Raw genomic sequence first — 6,397 nt, forward strand, 5'->3', positions numbered from 1 at the left:
TGCTGCTGACTGCCCTGGTGCCAATTTTGACCTTCTCCGTGTGCAGTCACTTGGTGTCCCTCTCAGACCATGCAGTAAAGGACTGCTTGTTTCATGGAACCAGTTTCTTTCTCTCTCTTGCCCTCAACTCTTTTCTAACATATGGTTCCCTGACTAGGAATCAATCTGACTGGGAAGAATGCCCCGTCCATGGGTTGAAACCTCCTTTCCATTTCTCCATAACTGGTCAAACCAGAGAAAAAACCTGCCCATCAAGGTCACTTAAAGCTCATCTGCAGTTGGCAAGTGACCCAAAGCCTATCTGCTTTCTTAAGCAGTAGCTTTAGCAGCCTATGCAATGTGACAGACACAAGAGCTTACCTAAGATTCTTTATTGGTCTGGTTTGTACCCTCTGAAATAGACCAAACTTCTACCTCTCTGCCTTATCCTTCTCTTCTCTCAACTTTGCTACTAGTCCCAAAGGTCGAAGACCATTTGCCATTTGAATCTGACAACATCCAACACCAGGCTTCAATTCTAAACCACCCAAAGCCAGGGATAGATCACTCCCATTTCTGGTATCACTCTCCCTCCTCTTGGGGCCCCCAGGGTCATCCTGACCACCAATGAGAGGACACTTTCTCGGCTGTCAGAAGTATCTAATGTCTCTGGAAAGTTTCTGGCAATCAAAGATGTCCAAGTCTTCCAGATTCTACATGCTCTCTATTCTATTTTACCCCAGTGTGGAGGCAGGACCTGTCCCAGGGACAGTCCCTTCTTCTACCTCCTCTAAAATTTGTGTACCTTCAGCATCACACCTAATTTAAAACATTCTCAAATTTCATAATCTAAATGTGGCTTGTTCAATCCATCTGTCCTTCAAAACATAAGTACTGAAATGGCAAATGATCAGAGGGTTCCTAAATTTTCTTTACTCTCCAGTTTCACATCTCTTTCTGCTTATCCTACTCAGCTTTCAAGCTCCTCATAATTAACCTCCCAGTTAAAAATAAATCTTAAAATAAACTTTTACAACTAAAACATCACCTTCTTCCTTTTCTGATCCCACCCAAAAGATAATCCCCCATACCATCCAACCCTAGCACTCCAGACAAACCAGTCAAACTCCTCTGCCTTCCCCTCCCTCCCAGTCCTCCCCTACACCTCCCATTCCAGCATATTACCCTCTACTAAAATTCAGCCAACTAATTCCTAAAAATATATAAAAGCTACCAAAAAAGCCCAGCAACAACAACAAAAAACCCCTCTTCCTTCACTTTTCTGCCAAAACCCACTTTTAATCTTTTCAAAGTAAATTATGAAACACAGTAAAGTAAAAAAAAAAGTCTTAAACCATAAAACAGAATAGTATTACCATTTATTTTCCTAATTCACTCTCTACTGATAAGCTACGGCTTCCTCTCAGTAAAAGATCATTTAAAAACTTAATCCTTTGCTACTTAAGTAAGTAGTTTTACCTATTTCTTTTTACACTCTTTCAAGCTTCCTGTAAAAAGTATGTGATAAGTTTGTAAATAAATTTAATTTTGTTAATAGTAGTTAATGTGAAGTAAAATTTGTTAATAGTTAATGTTTCTTCTCTAGCGTACATCTGCTATATAATAGTAAATATGTCTGTTGTAGTTTTTAATGTTAATAGCTCATTTGCTTCAAGCTGAGTTAGCTATTTTAGTAATTATAAGAACTGCTATCTCTTTCATTCCACCCTAACTCTCTATGAACCAGCAAAAAAGAGTCATGTTCTGGCCATATTCGCTTTCAAATTCACTCCTTCCCCTCCCTCAAGTAGCTGCTGTTAGGCCTGACCAAGGTCAAAGGGAGAGAGAAGGATACAAAGAATAGCAACACATCAACAAAGGAAATGAACACCCTCCTCTGTCTAACTAAACCACAGTGGAGTGCCCCTCCCTTTCCTTCCTAGAAGACCACCCACCTAGCTAAATCACAATGGTATGTCTGTGCCTAAAGACCCTTACTATAAAAACCTGCCCTGATTCTCACCACTGGACCAATTGGCAGCATCAGGATGGATGGTGAAGAGACTGAGATTGTTCACAGCTTTAGTTTGCTTGGCTACACAGTCAACAACACTCTTGGCACCAACAGCCAGGAAATTAAAACATATATTGTGATGGGAAAGTCTGCTGTTAGGGACCTCTCCAAAGTACTGAAAGGCAATGGTGTCACTCTGGAGACTAAGGTGCGCCTGATACAAGCCATGGTCTTTGCAATCAGTTGTTATGCATCAGAGAGTTGGACAATGACTAGGGATGATAGAAGGAGAATTGATGCCTTTGAGCTGTGATGCTGGAGAAGAGTATTGAGTGAAAAATGGACTGCTAAGAAAACAAACAGGTTCACCCTGGAGAGGGTTAAACCAGGCTGCTCCTTGGAGGCAAGGATTATGAGGCTCCGTCTGATATACTTTGGACATGTTGCAAGGAGGAATCAGTCCTTGGATAGGGACATCATGCTTGGGAGGGTGGAGGGACAGCACAGGAGGGGAAGACTCTCTATGAGGTGGATAGATTCAGTGACTGGGGTAATCAGGGTAGGTGTGTCAGAGACAGTGAGATTGGCACAGGACAGAGCAGAGTTTAGGGCTGTTGTACATAGGGTTGCTATGAGTCACAAGCGACTCTGGTGGCACGTAACAACAATCCACCTTAGGGCGTGGTATTTCCCTGGTCTGTCTCTCTGCCTGTCTCTCTGCAGATGAAGGAATCTTGCCTGGGAACCCCCTAAATAAAGATTCTTTAGCTTTCTCTCTGGTCCCTTCCTTGAGTCCTTGGCCTTACATCCAGTGCAAAGACCTAACATCTTGGTACATGAAACCCAGGAAAGGAGTCGAGGCATGTTGTGCCCCAGCCTCCTTTTGGGGCAAGTGTGGCACCCCTCACACTCTCTCTTGAACCTACCAGTTCGCATGGTGTCAAGATGTTGAATGTAACAGAAACATTCCTGTTTTTCTCCTCTTCTTCCATTTTGTGTGTATGCTTGCTGACTGAATGCTTTGAAGGGCTTATGAAGAGGCTCTGTGGCTGAGGCTACTCTGAAGCCACAGAGTTTGATTTGGTCTCTACCTGTGGTTCTGTGGTGTTGTCATAAGGCTTAGTGGCAATCTGGAGGATCCTCTAGGGACCCCAACTGGGCCTGGGCTTGATACAGGTACACCTATTGTGAAGACACACTTTTACTCCACAACGGGCATGGCTGGAAGAAAGTCTGCATGGACTGAGGGGACAGACCCTCTGTTGTCTATATCCATGTATTTTGTGTTTATGTCTGGTTGTCAGTAGTGTCCATTTCCCTGAACTACTCATTCTTCCAGTCCACTGTTACCTCTATTCTGGAAGAGTCGTTGCTGGGAGTTATCTGGCATCTCCTCTCATCAAGAACTCTTTGTACCTATTCCTCTGACATCTGCCTCTCCACTCTGACTTCTTTTCTGACTTCTTTTTCTCCCTCAGAAAGGCCCATTTGCTCATAAAATTTCCTAGACACTGTTAAGAACAGTCACCAGGCATTTTCTCAGACTCCTTTTCTACTTCTCTCTATCCCTCAGAAAGGCCCATTTGGTCATAAAATTTCCCAGGCACTGTTTGGAACAGTCAGTAGGCATTTTGCCTCCAGGTATTTTGAACTCCCTTGGGATTCCGGTCTGTTCATACTAGACTCCTGTCTGTGTATATCTGATATTTCCAAAAATCGCAGATCTGCATCAGGAGCCCACCCAAGTGCAGGGTACTTCCAGGCTATTCATAGTGATGGGGACGCCCATGCCACCTCTTAGCATTTTCCAACGTCTGAGGCTTCCGGCTTTCAGAGGACACTCTGAAATCTCAGCTGCCCTCAACCACGAACCTGAACACAACGGGTAGCCAAATATCTAAACCTTCAAAGGACAGCCTGGCTGAGGGCCTCTGTCCCAAGAGACTAATCTTTTATTGTAATTGGGCATGACCACAACACCAGCTGAATAATGACTCTTGATAGCCTGAAAATGGAACTTTTCATTTTAATATCCTTTGAGATCTTGACAATTTCTGTCAATGGACTCAAAGATGGTCAGAAACCTGATCTAAGCTTTCCTTTACTTATGCTCAAGTATCTCTCTCTCTGTAAAGCTTGACAACCTGTGCAGGTTCTCTTAGCCTACTTACTGTAAAGTAGTTTTTAGTTTTTACTTTTATTTCCTTATTTTGATGCCTTTTCCAATTGGCCTATCTTTTGAAAAGTATTGTTCTCCCAAGATTTAAAAGTGTAAAAATATGTGTATCTATATTTTTAAATCATATTAACTTTACCAACTGAAGCGAAGCCAAGACCTACAATCTCACTTGGCATGAACTTTCTGTTGTACTGTCCTCTACTCTGATGCCAGATGAAAAAGAGTGTGTTCTCACTGTCGCTCAGCAGCACGCAGACCAAGTGCATTTAACAGACAGCTCTTGGCCAGTTGGCCCCCAAGCCAAATTGGACATACAAATGAATACCCAGCAAGAGCCAAATTGGACATACCAAATTAATATAGCAGCAGGAAGAGATGGCTGAGCCAGGCGTGATTGATTCAGTGTCTGTTAGCCAGCCTACATGCCATCTCTCATAAAACCGTCATTTTTAATAAGCTCAGAGAGTTTCCTCAAGCTAAAGATGAGAACCTGGTTTTTTCCTTAACCATCTCTCTGAAGCCCTGAATCAATATACTTGAATAGACCCTACCTCCCCAGCAGGGGCCACCATCCTAGCTACTCATCTTATCACACAATCAGCCCCTAATAACAAAAAGAAACTCATAAAAGGCTGTGGATGGCCCCCAAACACCCACTCGAGACCTTGTAAGCATGGCCTTTGAAGTTTTTAATGCACAAGAGGAACAGGCAGAGGCTGATAAGGAGACTCGTGCCTGACTGAGGCGAATCTACAGACCCAAGCCCTGATAGCTGCGCTACAGAAAGTGGCAGTGGCAGTGGTGAGTGGTAAGGAAACACTTCCTTGTTCAACGAATCAGTTACCTCCTCGTGCATGCTTCAGGTGTGGCAGAGGGTCATTGGGCTAACTGCTGCCCTAACCCTCTCCCTCCAACATTACCTTGCCCTATCTGGGACATCGGGCCATTGGAGGGCTGACTGCTCTAGCCTAGCTGCAGTAGGGCAGTCCCTCCACCAAACCAAGTCCCCATTCCAGTAGACTTCTTAGGCCTGGCTGCTAAAGATTGAAGATGCCCAGGTTTGACTACCCCCATCACCATTGCAGAGGCCAGGGTAACTCTTCAAATAGCAAGTTAGCCAGTTTACTTTCTGGTTGACATGGGGGCTACCTTCTCAGGGCTCCCCTCCTGCTTGGGTCTGTTTTCCATTCCCAGGTATCAGTAATGGGGATTGATGGTCTCTCTTCTAAGCCTTTAACCACTCAACCCTTCCTCATTACCTTCGACAAATGAGTGCTCACCCATTCCTTTCTAATTATCCCTACATACCCAACCCTGTTGCTAGATAGAGACTGACCTCCTGTCTAAACTTAGAGCTGTCATTCACTGGGAGGCAAGCAAACCTAGTTCACCTGACCAGCCTTTACTGCTATTATCCTTAGTGCTCTTTACCTCTCAGCCCCTTTCTACACTACCTCTATCACCACACATTGTCAACCCCGTTGTATGGGACCTTTCCACTCCATCTGTAGCCTCACCCCACCATGAACCCTTAATTCACCCCAGATAGTTAAAAGACTTTCCTCAAGCTCCAGCATCTCCTCTTACAGTTCCCACCCCTTGCGTTACCAAATCCATCTAAACCTTTCCATCTATACCCTGATGAAAAACAAGGTATAGTTGTTGTCTTGGCTCAGCCTCTTGGACCCACCTGTACTCCTATTGCATTCTTCTCTCAGCAGCTCAATATCACCACCCAGGGACAGCAGCCCTGCTTGCGATCCCTAGCAGCATGAACTCTCCACAATAAAGAGGTGCTTAAACTCACTCTGAGAAGACCTCTGCAAGTCTTCTCTAGCCATAGACTTCAAGACCTGCTTTTCCATAACTTGCTTTCCCACCACTTCCTATTACTTCCCCCTGGGGGGATGGATACAGAAGCTCCATCTATTTTTTTCTCAAGAACTCTAATATGTACTTCTCTCAATCACTGTCCTTCAACCCAGCCACCCTGCTTCTAGTAAACACCTCATCTTATTACGACCATGGTGGCCCTGAAGTCCTAGAAGATATGGGCTCTTTATTTCCCTCCCTATCTGACCAGCCCATCTCTAATGCAGATCATACTGTTTGTTGACAGCAGCTCTTGTATGATCTCTGAAAGTTACCATTAGGCAGCCTATGCTGTAGTTTTTTCCCCCTATAATTATATTTTATTAATTTTCATAAACATTTACAGAGATTTT

The sequence above is a fragment of the Elephantulus edwardii genome, unplaced genomic scaffold, assembly GCF_000299155.1.
Source record: "Elephantulus edwardii isolate Elephantulus edwardi_28Jun2011 unplaced genomic scaffold, EleEdw1.0 scaffold00441, whole genome shotgun sequence".
Classification (NCBI taxonomy): Eukaryota; Metazoa; Chordata; class Mammalia; order Macroscelidea; family Macroscelididae; genus Elephantulus; species Elephantulus edwardii.